At 54.6% G+C, this 16169-nt stretch overlaps 2 protein-coding genes across 5 annotated transcripts in view; one reads left to right on the forward strand and one right to left on the reverse strand.

Moving 5' to 3' along the window:
- PGAP2 (post-GPI attachment to proteins 2) overlaps nt 1-7011 on the reverse strand; it is a 39984-nt gene extending 32973 nt beyond the window's left edge. For both annotated transcript variants that reach the window (XM_037909671.2, XM_037909557.2), the window contains exon 1: nt 6942-7011. The gene's annotated coding sequence lies outside the window, so the exon portion shown is untranslated. The remainder of the gene's footprint in view (nt 1-6941) is intronic.
- A 4795-nt stretch (nt 7012-11806) lies between these two features.
- Nucleotides 11807-16169, forward strand: part of NUP98 (nucleoporin 98 and 96 precursor) — a 59811-nt gene continuing 55448 nt past the window's right edge. Inside the window, exon 1 of one of the 3 annotated variants that reach the window (XM_037909839.2) lies at nt 11807-12005. The gene's annotated coding sequence lies outside the window, so the exon portion shown is untranslated. The remainder of the gene's footprint in view (nt 12006-16169) is intronic. The other 2 variants (XM_037909790.2, XM_037909912.2) reach the window with 2 other exon arrangements.

Below are 16169 nucleotides of genomic sequence, written 5' to 3' on the forward strand. Positions count from 1 at the left end.
TAAGGTACAGATTATCAAGGGTTGCGAAATTCGGTTTAGGAACGGGTGGCATAAGGAATACATAATCTGCAATCTCCCCGATTGGGGGTAAAAGTTTAATGGGTCAAAGTACAGACATTGAGATACGGGGGTTTGTTGTCCATATAATGGCTATGTTCAGGCGTGGAGTATAATGAGTGGATACGATGATGAGGATGGATCTACCCTCATTTGGTGGGATTTAATGTTCAGTGAGTTTATGGTTCCAGTTCATACGGTCCAATGGAGAAAGTCTCTCAGTCCCTTTCCCATAGTTGATGCACAATGTCGTACCGGCTCACACCTCCTGATACTGTCGGTGGCCGGTGATGTGTTTGATGTAGATGTCCCTGGACCTTCGGATGGTGTCCGAGACCATGAAGTGCCACATGAGCCATGTGTAGCGTCGACCGATCCCACAGGTCCGCAGCACACGCTTGTTGCAGGGGTCCCAAGCGCCCAGGGCTCCGACGACCAGGGCATCCATCTGCACCTCGTAGCCCTTCGCTCTCAGGGTGTCGGCCAGGGGGGCGTATTTTTCCAGCTTGGGCTTGGGCTTGGGCTTCGCGGAAGGCCAGGGTCCTGTTCTCGAAGGAGACCGTGATGTCAACGAGGATGATCTTTTTCTGGGTCTTGTCGGTGACTACCACGTCAGGTCGCAACTGGCTGTCAGTACTGGGGATGGCACAGTTCACGGCGACCTCCCCCAAGCACGGTGCGATGGCTTTAGCCAGGTGGTTCTGGATAGCATTGTGGCGCAGCTGCCAGGCTCTACAGGCAGCCCACCATCTCTGCTATGAAACTGACTTAAGAACTACACTCATATCTGTTTCAGAGTAGCAGCCGTGTTAGTCTGTATCCACAAAAAGAAAACGAGGACTTGTGGCACCTTAGAGACTAACAAATTTATTTGAGCATAAGCTTCCGTGAGCTGTACAGCTCACTTCATTGGATGCATTCAGTGGAAAATACAGTGGGGAGATTTATATACACAGAGAACATGAAACAATGGGTGTTACCATACACACTGTAATGAGAGTGATCAGGTAAGGTGAGCTATTACCAGCAGGAGAGCGGGGGCCGGGGGACACCTTTTGTAGTGATAATCAAGGTGGGCCATTTCCACCAATTGACAAGAACGTCTGAGGAACAGTGGGGCGGGGGGGAGGTAAACATGGGGAAATAGTTTTACTTTGTGTAATGACCCATCCACTTCCAGTCTTTATTCAAGCCTAAGTTAATTGTATCCAGTTTGCAAATTAACTCCAATTCAGCAGTCTCTCGTTGGAGTCTGTTTTTGAAGTTATTTTGTTGAAGAATTGCCACTTTTAGGTCTGTAATAGAGTGACCAAAGAGATTGAAGTGTTCTCCGACTGGTTTTTGAATATTATAATTCTTGACATCTGATTTGTGTCCATTTATTCTTTTACATAGAGACTGTCCGGTTTGGACAATGTACATGTCAGAGGGGCATTGCTGGCACATATCACATTGGTAGATGTGCAGGTGAACAAGCCTCTGATAGTGTGGCTGATGTGATTAGGCCCTATGGTGGTGTCCCCTGAATAGATATGTGGACACAGTTGGCAACGGGCTTTGTTGCAAGGATAGGTTCCTGGGTTAGTGGTTCTGTTGTGTGGTTGCTGGTGAGTATTTGCTTCAGGTTCGGGGGCTGTCTGTAAGCAAGGACTGGCCTGTCTCCCAAGATCTGTGAGAATGATGGGTCGTCCTTCAGGATAGGTTGTAGATCCTTGATGATGCATTGGAGAGGTTTTAGTTGGGGGTTGAAGGTGACGGCTAGTGGCATTCTGTTATTTTCTTTGTTGGGCCTGTCCTGTAGTAGGTAACTTCTGGGTACTCTTCTGGCTCTGTCAATCTGTTTCTTCACTTCAGCAGGTGGGTATTGTAGTTGTAAGAATGCTTGATAGAGCTCTTGTAGGTGTTTGTCTCTGTCTGAGGGGTTGGAGCAAATACAGTTGTATTGTAGAGCTTGGCTGTAGAAAATGGATCGTCTGCTGTGGTCTGGATGAAAGCTGGAGGCATGTAGGTAGGAATAGCGGTCAGTAGGTTTCCAGTATAGGGTGGTGTTTATGTGATCATCGCTTATTAGCATTGTAGTGTTCAGGAAGTGGATCTCTTGTGTGGACTGGTCCAGGATGAGGTTGATGGTGGGATGGAAATTGTTGAAATCATGGTGGAATTCCTCAAGGGCTTCTTTTCCATGGGTCCAGATGATGAAGATGTCATCAATGTAGCACAAGTAGAGTAGGGCATTAGGGGACGAGAGCTGAGGAAGAGTTGTTGTAAGTCAGCCATAAAAATGTTGGCATACTTATATCTGTATGCATAATGATCTTTAACCACAATAACTCTTTCTTTTCCTTTTTAATAAATCTTAGTTTAGTTAATAAAATTGGCTGGAAGCATGTATTTGGGTAAGATCTGAAATATTCACTGACCTGCTGGGTAATGTTTCCGATCTCTTGGGATTGGTAAAACTTTATATATGGTGAAAAAGATTTTAAGTAATCCTCACCACATTTGACTTGGCTGTCCGGGTGGAAGCCCAGGGCTGAATTACTTAAGGGAAACTGTATTTTTGGGCTTCTTGGTAACCAGTAAGGTAATATAGAAACTGTTTTGTTACTGGCTGGGTAAATCTAATTATTTAGGAAGGACCACCACTTTTGGGGAATGCCTACCCCATTCTTTGCAGTTTGCCTGATTAAGCACTCTCAGTGAGGCCTATCTAGGCATTATGGTCACATATACGCACACTCCCCCCATCCCATATTAATAGGTATTATATGTGTGGTATTAATCTAATATGTTGAGTATTGGGTGGGGTAATCATGCTAAATTGTACTATGCTTATTCTTGCTCGCACATGCTGAGGCATATATCTCACAATGCCCCAGGACAAATATAGCATGGCACTGGGCTTCGACAAATACAAAAACTGCCAAAAGCTCGACGTACAAGTGTTATGAACCAAATCAGCAATGTGATGGAAGGAAATAACTTAAGAAATGTGAATGCTTTGCATAGGTGTATCTTCATGCCTCTTTATGTTTGGAATTTAACATTCAAAACCAAAGATGGGAAAGTACAGGGAGGCACCAAAGATGAAGCTGACTAATTAAACTTGAAGTGACGTGAACAGTGCTGGGACTTGTAAACAGCCATGCTATCAAAGATGGCTAGTTTAAGGGGGAATTTGGGAAGCACACCGTCTGTATAAGTCGAACTGAACATGCTGTGAGGATTTGCTTCCTGGGAAGGACTGGTGTGGTATTAATTCTTTCTTTCCTATACTGTACTGCTATACTGTACTGCAAGAGCCTTTCACCCCTGGAATCCTGCGTTCGAATCTACATATACCCAGGGCTGGTCCTTAAATACAAACAATATGAACAACTGCTTGGATCTCCATACTCACACTCAGCTACTCATTGTTTAAGGCTCCCCTATGGCAGGTGGGGTGAGAAAGCTACACCTAAACTGATTCAGGTACCCGTTCCCCCTTCTAGGGCCAGCGCCAGGAAGGGATTGCAAATGGGTCATGCAAGCCTATGGCCTAAACCCCAGTGCTGTGCACCCACCGTTCCCACCGAAGACAATGGGAGTTACAAATGCTCAGCTACTCTCTGGATCCGGGCCTGAGATTGCTGAGGAGGGGCCCTGAAAATAGTCAGGCTGTCCCTACCTCACACCTTGTACAACCGGGACAAACCTGCCATGAAGCCAATTACCACACAGGGTGTAAGTCAGGACCGGATTTAATAGTTGGCATCTGAACTGCGTTTTTTCCCTGCTAGTGTCTGCTTTAGGTTATGAGCTCCTGGAGTCAGGGACAGCGTCTCCTCATTTGTCTGCACTAAGCACACAGCTGTGGCTCTATTAAGGAAACATTGTTATTTATCTGTGCAATAATCTTATGGGAGTCGCATCTGCATTCTAAGAATTACAGTTCTATAGATCAGCCTTCATCACGTCAGAGGCAATAGGGTTACAGCATCAAAAACAATGGGGCAATGGTTAGTTTGGGCCACTAAGGCAGGGGTGGGCAAACTACGGCCTAGGGGCCGCATCCGGCCCTCCAGACATTTTAATCCTGCCCTCGAGCTCCCGCCGGGGAGCAGGGTCTGGGGCTTGCCCTGCTCCACACAGCTCCTGGAAGCAGTGGCATGTCCCCCCTCCAGCTCCTACCCGTAAGAGCAGCCACGGGGCTCCGGACACTGCCCCCACCCCAAGCGCTGCCCCCGCAGCTCCCATTGGCCGGGAACTGCAGCCAATGGGAGCTACAAGGGCGGCGCCTGCAGACAGGGCAGTGCACAGAGCTGCCTGGCCATGCCTCCACATTGGAGCCGGAGGGGGGACATGCTGCTGCTTCTGGGAGCTGCTTGAGGTAAGCGCTGCCTGGAGCCTGCACCCCTGCCCCCCCTCCCAGCCCTGATCCTCCTCCCACCCTCCAAACCCCTTGGTCACATCCTGGAGCACCGTCCTGCACCCCCAACCCCACCCCAGAGCCCGCACCCCCACCCCAGAGCCCGCACCCCCTGTCACATCCCAACCCCCAATTTCATGAGCATTCATGGCCTGCCATACAATTTCCATACCCAGATGTGGCCCTCGGGCCAAAAGTTTGCCCACCCCTGCACTAAGGCCTTGTCTACACTTGCCTAAGCCATGCCTCACCGGCTACACTGCTATTCATACCCATGTTAGCTGGGCATGCGGTGTCTGTACTCTACACGCCATCCTAAGTGTAGACCTACTCTTAGAGGGAAGCAACTTGAATGTAACAACACAGTCACAGAAGAGTGTGACGAAGTGGGACTGTTCTTAATGTTTCCTCTGAATAGTGTGGGGGTGCCTCAGTTTCCCCTATGCAGTTCTTAAGTATCTAGGTGGTGGGGTAAGGGTGTATGATCATTGCAGAGCCCTAGAGGGCAGGTATGTGCAGGGGTCTGGACACAGAGAATGGCCGACACCCTGTTTCCTGGCCACTGATGGTCTGGGCCCTTCCCCCCTGCAAGGTGAGAGCTAAAGGGTTGGAGAACAAAGGAATCAGGTGACCTCCTGGCCCGGGGAAAGGAACAAAGCCCAGAGGAGGAGGGGCTGGAGGGAGTTTTCAGTTTGGGGCTGGCTGGGACATGGAGTGAAGGGCAGACGTGGTTGTCTGGCTCACTGCCCCCCAAAATGGACCCAGCTGAGGGGTCCTGTTCTCTGCACCTGCAAGCTCTGTTTTAGACCATGTTCCTGTCGTCTAATAAACCTTCTGTTTTACTGGCTGGCTGATAGTCACATCTGACTGTGAAGTTGGGGTGCAGGGCCCTCTGGCTTCCCCAGGAGCTCCGCCTGAGCGGACTCCCTGTGGGAAGCGCACGGAGGGGCAGAGGATGCTGAATGCTCCAAGGTCAGACCCAGGAAGGTGGAAGCTGTGTGAGCTGTGTGTCCTGCAGACAGTCTGCTCACAGAAAGGAGACTTCCCCAGAGTCCTGACTGGCTTCATGGGGAGCAATTCCAGAGCATCGCCCGGGGACTCCGTGACACCATGTTAGCTGGGCATGCGGTGTCTGTACTCTACACGCCATCCTAAGTGTAGACCTCCCTTAGAGGGAAGCAACTCGAACGTAACAACACAGTCACAGAATAGAAACTAATTTAGTCTATTCTAGTCTCCCCAGCCAATGCAGGATTGTTCTCCCCAGTCTATTCTATCCATGGCTTTGTCCAGCCTGGAAATCACTGACCAAAGCCACTAGACCTGCAGGTGAGGGAAAGCGTCTTTAAACACAGAGCATCCCTTTCCTACTCAGGCAGGGAGGCCAGAGGTGACACAGTCATCCTGGCCTGTAACCCAGAGACAGGCAAGTGGTCCCTGCGCACACAGACCGAAGCCACTGGGGTGGTCACCGCCTTTGTCAACCCCTTCTGGTAAAAGACCAGGGCAGTTTGCATTTTAAGCAAACATCCCCAGTTACTGGGAGGGAAGGAAGGACACACATGAACACCCCCCTCTGTGGAAGCGCCTTCCTCTGAGCTCCTGCGGTGTGGGATTGGCCGCCAGAGCTGGGAGAGACAGTCTTTGCCTGGGCCTTAGGCAAGTTTGCCCCGAAACTCAGAGCGAAACTCAGCCACACACCCGCCGAGTTCGATCACAGCCACAACCATGCAGCCAGCACCTTTGGGGAGGAAGGTGGCGTCCCCAAGCCCCCAGGCTGCGCTCTCCCAAAAGATGCCCCCAAAGCTGCTGCCCAGGTTCTCCCACCTCAGCCAGCGTGGGGGGTGGCAAAACAGAAACCTCAGTGACCCTCCTTCTAAGACACCGGCTCCTCCCTCCAACCCTACTCCTGCCCCCACCCCCTCCCCACTGCCTGCCCCAGCTCCTCCCCCAACCCCTCCCCTGGTTCCTACCCCTCAACCCCTCCCCCATATCCTGCCCTCCCACATGCCTGTCCTCCTTCCCCTCCCCAGGCTCCTGCCCCTCCCCCCCACGCCTGCCCCATAACCCGTCCCCCAGCTCCTGCCCCCCCCTCCCCCACGCCTACCCCCACAACTCCTCCCCACTGCCTGCCCCAGCTCCTGCCCCCAACCCCTTCCCCAGCTCCCCCGCCACACCCCAACTCTTATCCCCCAACTCCTCCCCCGGCTCCTGCCCCGCAACACCCCCCAGATCCTGCCCCACGCCGCCCCGGATCCGCACCCGCGGGGGCTCCCCTCCTTCCCCCGCGCCCAGGGGTGCAGCGGCCCCCGCAGGCTGAGACCCGGCCGGCTCAGCTCATGCAGGGCCAGGGCCAGGGCCAGGGCCTGGGCCTGGGCCCGGCCGCCGCGGCTCCCGCCCCGGCCCCCCCCCGCTGGCCCGACCGGCGCGGCCTCATTCCCCGGCCCGCCGCGGGCTGCGCCGAGCCTCCGCTCACCTGCTTCCCCTTCCGCCCTTCTCCGGCCGGCTGCGGGACCGCCCCGCGCTCCGCCCCCCGGGCCGCCCGCTCCGCCCGGCGCCGGCTCCCTGCCCGCCTGCCCCGAGCCCGCCCCACGGTGCCTCTGAGCCTGCCCCTGCCCCCCGCTGCCCCCGAGCCTGCCCCACGGTGCCCCCGAGCCTGCCCCCCGCGGCCCCGAGCCTACCCCACGGTGCCCCTGCCTGCCCCACGGTGCCCCCGAGCCTGCCCCTGCCCCCCGCTGGCCTGCGCTCCTGCCCCACGCTGCCCCCGAGCCTGCCCCTGCCCCACGCTGCCCTGCGCTCCTGCCCCCCGCCGCCCCCGAGCCTGCCCCACGGTACCCCTGAGCCTGCCCCTGCCCCCCATGGACCCGAGCCTGCCCCACGGTGCTCTGCGCCCCTGCCCCCCACGCTGCCCTGCGCTCCTGCCCCTGCCCCACGCTGCCCTGCGCTCCTGCCCCATGCTGCCCCCGAGCCTGCCCCTGCCCCACGCTGCCCTGCGCTCCTGCCCCCCGCCGCCCCCGAGCCTGCCCCACGGTACCCCTGAGCCTGCCCCTGCCCCCCATGGACCCGAGCCTGCCCCACGGTGCTCTGCACCCCTGCCCCCCACCGCCCCCGAGCCTGCCCCTGCCCCACGCTGCCCTGCGCTCCTGCCCCATGCTGCCCCCGAGCCTGCCCCTGCCCCACGCTGCCCTGCGCTCCTGCCCCATGCTGCCCCCGAGCCTGCCCCTGCCCCACGCTGCCCTGCGCTCCTGCCCCCCGCCGCCCCCGAGCCTGCCCCACGCTGCCCCTGCCTGCCCCACGGTGCCCCTGAGCCTGCCCCTGCCCCCCGCTGCCCCCGAGCCTGTCCCTGCCCCCCGATGCCCCTGCCTGCCCCCCGCTGCTCCCGAGCCTGCCCCACGGTGCCCCTGCGCTTCTGCCCCACGGTGCCCCCGAGTCTGCCCCCCGCTGCCCTGCCCTACTGCCCCACGGTGCCCCTGAGCCTGCCCCCTGCTGCCCTGTGCTCCTGCCCCACGGCGCCCCCGAGCCTGCCCCACACTGCTCCTGCTTGCACCCCGCTGCCCTGCGCTCCTGCCCCACGCTGTCCCTGAGCCTGCCGCACGGTACCCTGCCCTACTGCCCCACGGTGCCCCTGAGCCTGCCCCCCGCTGCCCTGCCCTCCTGCCCCTATACCCGCAGCCCGCCCCTGCCCCTGGGCCTGCCCCCCGCTGCCCCTGAGCCTGCCCCCCGCTGCCCTGCGCTCCTGCCCCTACACCCATAGCCCTGAGCCTACCGCACACTGCCCCTGAGCCTGCCCCCTGCTGCCTCTGCCTGCCCCTGCCCCTGGGCCTGCCCCGAGCCTGCCCCACGGTGCCCTGCCCTACTGCCCCTACACCCGCAGCCCCTGCCCTCCTGTCCATGCTGCCCCTGCCCGCCTGCCCCACGGTGCCCCTGGTCCCCGCAGCCCCGGGCCTGCCCCACGCCGCCCCTGCCATGCTGCCTCTGCTGCCCCTGCCTTCCTGCCCTTGCATCCACAGCCCTGGGCCTGCCCCATGCTGCCCCTGCCCCCGCAGCCCCTGTCTTCCTGCCCACGCTGCCCAAGCCTGCCCCATGCTGCCCCTGCCCCTGCAGCCCTGGGCTGGCCTGCCCCATGGCGCTGCAAGCCACAGTGGCCCTGCGGGTAGCTGTGGCCCTTGAGGGCAGAGTCGCGGGGGTAGGGGAGGCGGGACAGGAATGCCCCCTCCTGCTTGGGTCCTGGCCTGGCAGGAAGTGATGTGGGATGGGAGCCCTTCTGGCTACACTGTGGCTTCTTTTCACTAGCAAAGAATTTGGCCTTCTGCCTCCCTCGCTCTTCCCTCCCTCGTCTGTTCCCCCCTTCCACCACCTTGTGCTTTTCCTTTGTAGGGTCCTGCCAAATTCATGGCGTTGAAAAACACGTCATGGACCGTGAAATCCGGTCTTTTGTGTGCTTTTACCCTATGCTGTACAGATTTCACAGGGAAGACCAGCGTTTCTCAAATTGGGGGTCCTTATCCAAAAGGAAGTTGCAGGGGTCGCAAGGTTATTTTAGGGCAGTTATTGCCACACTCACTTCTGTGCTGCCTTCAGAGCTGGGCAGGCAGATAGTGGCGGCTGTTGGATGGGCCTCAGCTGTGAAGGCAGTGCCCTGCCAGCAGCAGTGCAGAAGTAAGGGTAGCAGAACTGCAGCCCATAAGAACATAATAGCGGCCAGACTGGGTCAGACCAAAGGTCCATCTAGCCCAGTATCCTGTCGTCTGACAATGGTCAATGCCAGGTTCCCCCAGAGGGAATGAACAGAACAGGGAATCATTAAGTGATCCATCCCCTGTCGCCCATTCCCAGCTTCTGGCAAACAGAGGCTAGGGACACCATCCCTGTCCATCCTGGCTAATAGACATTGATGGACCTATGCTCCATGAACTTATCTAGTTCTACAATAACCTTGCAACCCCTTCACAACTCCTTTTTGGGTCAGGACCCCTACAATTACAACACTGTAGAATTTCAGATGTAATAGCTAAAATCATGAAATTTACGATTTTTAAAATCCTATGACCATGAATTTGGTCGGGCCCTAACCATTTGCCTTCCTTGGACTTAAGCTGATTTTAAAATGGATTCCTTTAGACGGGCACAAATGGCAATGTGGACGTGCTGAGTTTGGTTTAAGGCCTGGTCCATGCACAAGTTTTGCACTGATTTCAAAGTGTGTGTGTGTGTGGTGGGGGAAGGAGGTAATTTTCTAGCAAAAGAGTTACATTGCGGTTATGCTGGTTTGAGGGTGCCTTATACAAGAACAGCTTATTCCTGGAAGGAAATACACAAACAAATCTGTTGTGTATTACCTGTATGGTGCTCATAATCTTTCAGAGTAGACCGGACATAATGCACAATGTGACCCCTCCCACCCAGCAACCCATCACATAATGATAATACCTAGCTCTTATGTAGTGCTTTTCAAACTGCTTTACAAAGGAGGTTGGTATCATTATCCCCATTTTACAGATGGGAAAATTGAGGCATAGAGAGAGAAGTAATTTGTCCAAGGTCACCCAGCAGGCCAGCGGAGAAGCCAGGAATTGAACCCAGGAATTGAACTGCTTACAGATACTCTGACTTTAGTTTCAGAGTAGCAGCCGTGTTAGTCTGTATCCCCAAAAAAAAAAAAAAAAGGAGGACTTGTGGCACCTTAGAGACTAACACATTTATTTGAGCATAAGCACGAAAGCTTATGCTCAAATAAATTTGTTACTCTCTGACTTTAGTGACATTTCTAGCCAGGTAGACACACACTGAATTCTTGTATCGGGGGGGTAGCCGTGTTAGTTTGTAGCCACAAAAACAACAAGGAGTCCGGTGGCACCTCAAAGACTAACAGATTTATTTGGGCATAAGCTTTCCTGGGTAAAAAAACCTGAAGAAGTGGGTTTTTAGCCAGGAAAGCTTATGCCCAACTGAATTCTTGGTGTCCCCTCCAAACTCGTTCCTCTTGCAACCTGTGATCCTCCCTCCAAGTTCCGTGCAAGTAATAGTTCAAACAGAAGACTGAGTGTTGGGGCTGGCGCCTGTTCCCAGGCTGTACCACGGGCTCACTATGTGACAGCTTGAGCAGGCAACTCTGTCTCAGTTCCCCATCTAAGAAATAAGCTTAGTCATATCAGAGAAAGCAGTGTAAAATAGAGAGAGAAAAAAGCTGTGTACTGCTTCATCTAACCTTCATCTGGTATATTATATTTATGCGGCCAATCACATTTTCTAATCTAGAAGGCCAGTCTAGTCTGATTTCAATGGGATCACTCCTGTTAAAGTTAAATGGCATTAATAACTTGCAGGATGGGGTTCTTCAGATTCTCAGCTCCTCGGAACAGGGGCCCCATCGGCTTTTCGTAGCGCACTGAGCAGACTGATGGTGCTTGCGAAACGATGCGAGTGTTGTAGCCCTGTCGGTCCCAGGATATTAGAGAGACAAGGTGAGACCAACTCAGTGGGATAAAGATATTCCCTCGTCTACCACGCCTCTCTGGGGCGATAATAACACACGTTCCTCACAGGAGGCTTGAAGGCGCACGTGGAACAGGCGAGGCTGCGGAGGTGCGGGAGGAGGGCACCGAGGGTGCTCGTCCGCTGAAGCTTGTCTTTGGCAAAGCGGGGCATGGGGCAGATCAGGCGCTGGCAGGGGCGCTGCCTTGCAGGGCTGCCGCGGGGGACGCCGGGTAGGGAGACCAGCTGTCCCGATTTTACAGGAACAGTCCCGCTTTTGGGGGCTTTTTCTCATATAGGCGCCTATTACCCGCCACCCCCATCCCGGTTTTTCACACTTGCGGTCTGGTCACCCGAAGGCAGCGCGGCCCGGTGGCTAGGCTGCCCGCTGCTGAGGTTGCGGGGCTGCCTGTGCTGTGGGGTTGGCTGGGGCAGGGGGCGCTCGCTGTGGGGCAGGGTGAAGGCCAGGCCAGGTTTGCGATGGGGGGGGCCCTGGGTTTACTCTGGGGCATCGAGGGGGAGCTGCTGGCTGCGTTACTTTGGGGGGTCACCCACGTGGCTCGGGGGAAGCAGGTGGCCTCCGCCCCAGGCCAGCCCATGCTGTTGCCATGGGAACGCCGGGATGCCTTCTGATTGGTGGGAGGCGGGTTAAGCCCCGCCTTTCTCCCCGCCCTTCAGGGGTGACTCAAGGACCCGGATGTAGGGAAGCCCCAGAAATCGCTGGAAGAGGACGGATTCTGGTGCTTCATCTCGCAGCAACCGCTCTAGGGTTGACCAATGAGAACTCGGGTCGCTCATGACGTTCGAAACACCCTCTCGCCAATCAGCAGGAGGAGCCTGCCCGGGGGGCGGGACCTGCCTCGCTTTCAAACGGCGGCAGCCAATAGGCTGCCGGATCGGGGGCGAGGCGGGCCCATGGGGGGCGCGCGGGGAGGCGGCGCGCGCGGCGGGAGCGCGAGCGGAGTGTGACGCAGTTTCCCCCCCTGTGAGGCGACGGCGGGCGTCGTGGCGGTGCCGCTCGGTCTCGGCGCGGTCGAGTCGCTCCCTCAGCGGGGCCGGGTCCTCGGTAAGGGGCCGGGGCGGACTCCGGGGCCGCGGAGCGCGGGAGGGTCTGGAGCGGAGCCCGGCGCCCTTCTCCCGGCTGCGCCTCGGACCAGGCCGCCGCGCCCCTGACTCGCCGGCCGAGCGCGGCCCTCGGGCCTCTTCCTCCTGCCGGCGGGAGCGGCGGCTTCTGCCCGGGGCTGGGCTCCGGGGGGGGCGCCGGCTTCCGGGGGCCTCCCGGGTACTTTGGCGCGTGGGGCGGTTCTCCCCGCAGAGGCGGCCTAGGCTGCTCCGTCCCCAACGGGCGGGGGGTGGCTGCCTCTGAGGGTGGGCGCGAGGCGGGGCGGGTCATGACTCTCCCAGGGAGAGGACAGAGCAGTGGGGGGGGGGTGTGTCTTCCCCCAGAACGGGGTGGGGTGTTCTGCAGAAGGGGTCTGGGGGGTGTAGATCTTGGGGGGGGGGTTGGGCTGTGTCGCCAGAGTGGGGGGGGGTGTAGATCTTGGGGGGGGGGGGTTTGGGCTGTGTCGCCAGAGTGGGGGGGGGTGTAGATCTTGGGGGGGGGGGTTGGGCTGTGTCGCCAGAGTGGGGGGGGGGTGTAGATCTTGGGGGGGGGGGGGGTTGGGCTGTGTCGCCAGAGTGGGGGGGGGGTGTAGATCTTGGGGGGGGGGGTTTGGGCTGTGTCGCCAGAGTGGGGGGGGGTGTAGATCTGGGGGGGGGGTTTGGGCTGTGTCGCCAGAGTGGGGGGGGTGTAGATCTTGGGGGGGGGGGTTTGGGCTGTGTCGCCAGAGGGGGGGGGGTTTGGGCTGTGTCGCCAGAGTGGGGGGGGGGTGTAGATCTTGGGGGCGGGGGGCGTTGGGCTGTGTCGCCAGAGTGGAGGGGGGGGTGTATAGTTTGCGGGTGGTGGTGGGATGTCTCTTCAGAAGGCATCTGTGTATTGTGCTGTGGTTATTGCTAGTTTTTTACCCGTAACCTGTGTCGGGTGAAAGCAGCTTGAGTTTCCCCCATCCTGGCTGCTGAAATGGTAATGGGATGGTAGCTATAGGGCTCATCCCTGAACTTGTTGCTGGTTTTCCCCGCCCCCCTCCCCAAATCAATGAGGGCGGTTTAGCGAGTATTAAGATCTGTTTGGGGGGAGGTGTTTGGTTCTGGTGGGGGGACTGGTCTCATATTTCAGATGCTACAGTGATTATGGATGTTCTAGAGATGAGAGGTTTCAGAGTAGCAGCCGTGTTAGTCTGTATCTGCAAAAAGAAAAGGAGGACTTGTGGCACCTTAGGGACTAACAAATTTATTGGAGCAAAAGCTTGTAGCTCACTTCATCGTATGCATGCAGTGGAAAATACAGTAGGGAGATTTTATATACACAGAGAACATGAAACAATGGTTGTTACCATACACACTGTAACAAGAGTGATCAGCTTAGGTGAGCTATAAACAGCAGCAGAGAGAAAAAAAACCTTTTGTAGTGATAATCAAGGTGGGCCATTTCCAGCAGTTGATGAGAACATGTGAGGAACAGTAGGGGGGGAAAAGAAGGTACACCATCTGTTCAAGAAACTCCCTGAAAAAGCACAAGAGCAAATCCGCACAGACACACCCCAGATCACGGAGCAGAGGTATTCTATCTGCTACCCAAGATCCATAAACCTGGAAATCCTGGACGCCCCATCATCTCAGGCATTGGCACCCTGACATCAGGATTGTCTGGCTACGTAGACTCCCTCCTCAGGTCCTACGCTACCAGCACTCCTAGCTATCTTCAAGACATCACTGACTTCCTGAGGAAACTACAATCCATCAGTGATCTTCCTGAAAACACCATCCTGGCCACTATGGATGTAGAAGCCCTCTACACCAACATTCCCCACAAAGATGGACTACAAGCTGTCAGGAACAGTATCCCCGATAATGTCACGGCATACCTGGTGGCTGAACTTTGTGACTTTGTCCTCACCCATACCTATTTCACATTTGGGGACAATGTATACCTTCAAATCAGCGGCACAGCTATGGGTACCTGCATGGCTCCACAGTATGTCAACATTTTTATGGCTGACTTAGAACAACTCTTTCTCGGCTCTCGTCTCCTTATGCTCCTACTCTACTTGTGCTACATTGATGACATCTTCATCATCTGGTCCCACGGAAAAGAAGCCCTTGAGGAATTCCACCATGATCTCAACAATTTCCATCCCACCATCAACCTCAGCCTGGACCAGTCCACACAAGAGATCCACTTCCTGGACACTACAGTGCTAATAAGCAATGGTCACATAAACACCACCCTATACCAGAAACCTACTGACCACTATACTTACTTACATGCCTCCAGCTTTCATCCAGACCACACCGCATGATCCATTGTCTACAGCCAAGCTCTGCGATACAACCGCATTTGCTCCAATCCCTCAGGCAGATGACCCATCACTCACAGATCTTGGGAGATAGGCCAGTCCTTGCTTACAGACAGCCCCCCAACCTGAAGCAAATAGCAGCAACCACACAACAGAACCACTAACCCAGGAACCTATCCTTGCAACAAAACCCATTGCCAACTGTGTCCACATATCTATTCAGGGGACACCGTCATAGGGCCTAATCACATCAGTCACACTATCAGAGGCTCGTTCACCTGCACATCTATCAATGTGATATATGCCATCATGTGCCAGCAGTGCCCCTCTGCCATGTACATTGTCCAAACCGGACAGCCTCTACGTAAAAGAATAAATGGACACAGGTCAGATGTCAAGAATCATAATATTCAAAAACCAGTTGGAGAACACTTCAATCTCTCTGGTCACTTGATTACAGACGTAAAAGTGGCAATTCTTCAACAAAATAACTTCAAAAACAGACTCCAACGAGAGACTTCTGAATTGGAATTAATTTGCAAACTGGACACCATTAACTCTAGGCTTGAATAAAGACTGGGAGTGGATGGGTCATTACACAAAGTAAAACTATTTCCCCATGTTTGTTTTTCACCCCTACTGTTCCTCACATGTTCTTGTCAACTGCTGGAAATGGCCCACCTTGATTATCACTATAAGAGGTTTTTTTTCTCTCCTGCTGGTAATAATTCACCTTACCTGATCATTCTGTTACAGTGTGTATGGTAACACCCATTGTTTCATGTTCTCTGTGTATATAAAATCTCCCTACTGTATTTTCCACTGAATGCATCCAATGAAGTAAGCTGTAGCTCACAAAAGCTTATGCTCAAATAAATTTGTTAGTCTTTAAGGGGCCACAAGTACTCCTTTTCTTTTTCTAGAGATGAGAGTAACCGTAATTACATATATCACAAGTAATGTGGGGGACTTCGGGTAGGGTCCTGGTAATCACTTAAGCCTTGATTTGTTTGGTGCTGTACAAGGTACAAAAATAAAAATGTCTAGTGCTTAGTAACTTGTAGCATAAAGCTACAGATGGGATGCAGTGGGAGATAGAGAAGGGATACAACTTTTTCTTAACATTAGCTACTCACTAGTTATAAATGGCACCAGTTTTTTAATTAGTAAGAATGGTTACCTGGATCGGGTGGCTTAATCTTGTGCATGTAAGAGAGGATTTGGTTCAGTTTAGGCACAAGAGTACTTTTACGGGAGGATGGGAGAGTCTGTCATCTCCAACTCATCCAGAAGGGAGCCTGGTTTAAAAAAGAAAATTGAGGTTGGTTGTATGTTAAACCAGTTGTGGGTGGGGAAGGGAACTAGCAGGAGCTGAGAAGCCCTTAGATTAGATAAACTCTAGTGATATTAGTAGTAGAGGAAGTTGCTGTAATGGTATGTGAGTTAGGGGCCAGGGAGAATCGGAAAGGCGAGTGTCAAGAGACTCAATTGTCAATGGTTTACTGTAGGAAAGAGAAGTTAGGTTATAGAAGTGGATGCAGCACTATTGATTGTCAATGTCTGGGTGGCAGGAACTAGGGTAAAACTAGACATCTCAGGTCAATGGAATGTAAGCATATTTTTATCACTATACATAGAAAATAATGTAGTGTGGGTGTACTACTAGCCTTTGGAGCTAGACCCTGATGGATAAGTTGGAACAGGGGCAAAAATCTGTTAACAGTGATTGACTTCAACTAAGTTCAGAGAAATTGGTTGACCATCACTTAGAAACGTGGTTGGAAGCCGCCTGGGTTTTTTTTTTTTAAGCTATAAAAGATGATTGGTACAGATTG

The sequence above is a fragment of the Chelonia mydas genome, chromosome 1 (assembly GCF_015237465.2).
Source record: "Chelonia mydas isolate rCheMyd1 chromosome 1, rCheMyd1.pri.v2, whole genome shotgun sequence".
Taxonomy (NCBI): domain Eukaryota; kingdom Metazoa; phylum Chordata; order Testudines; family Cheloniidae; genus Chelonia; species Chelonia mydas.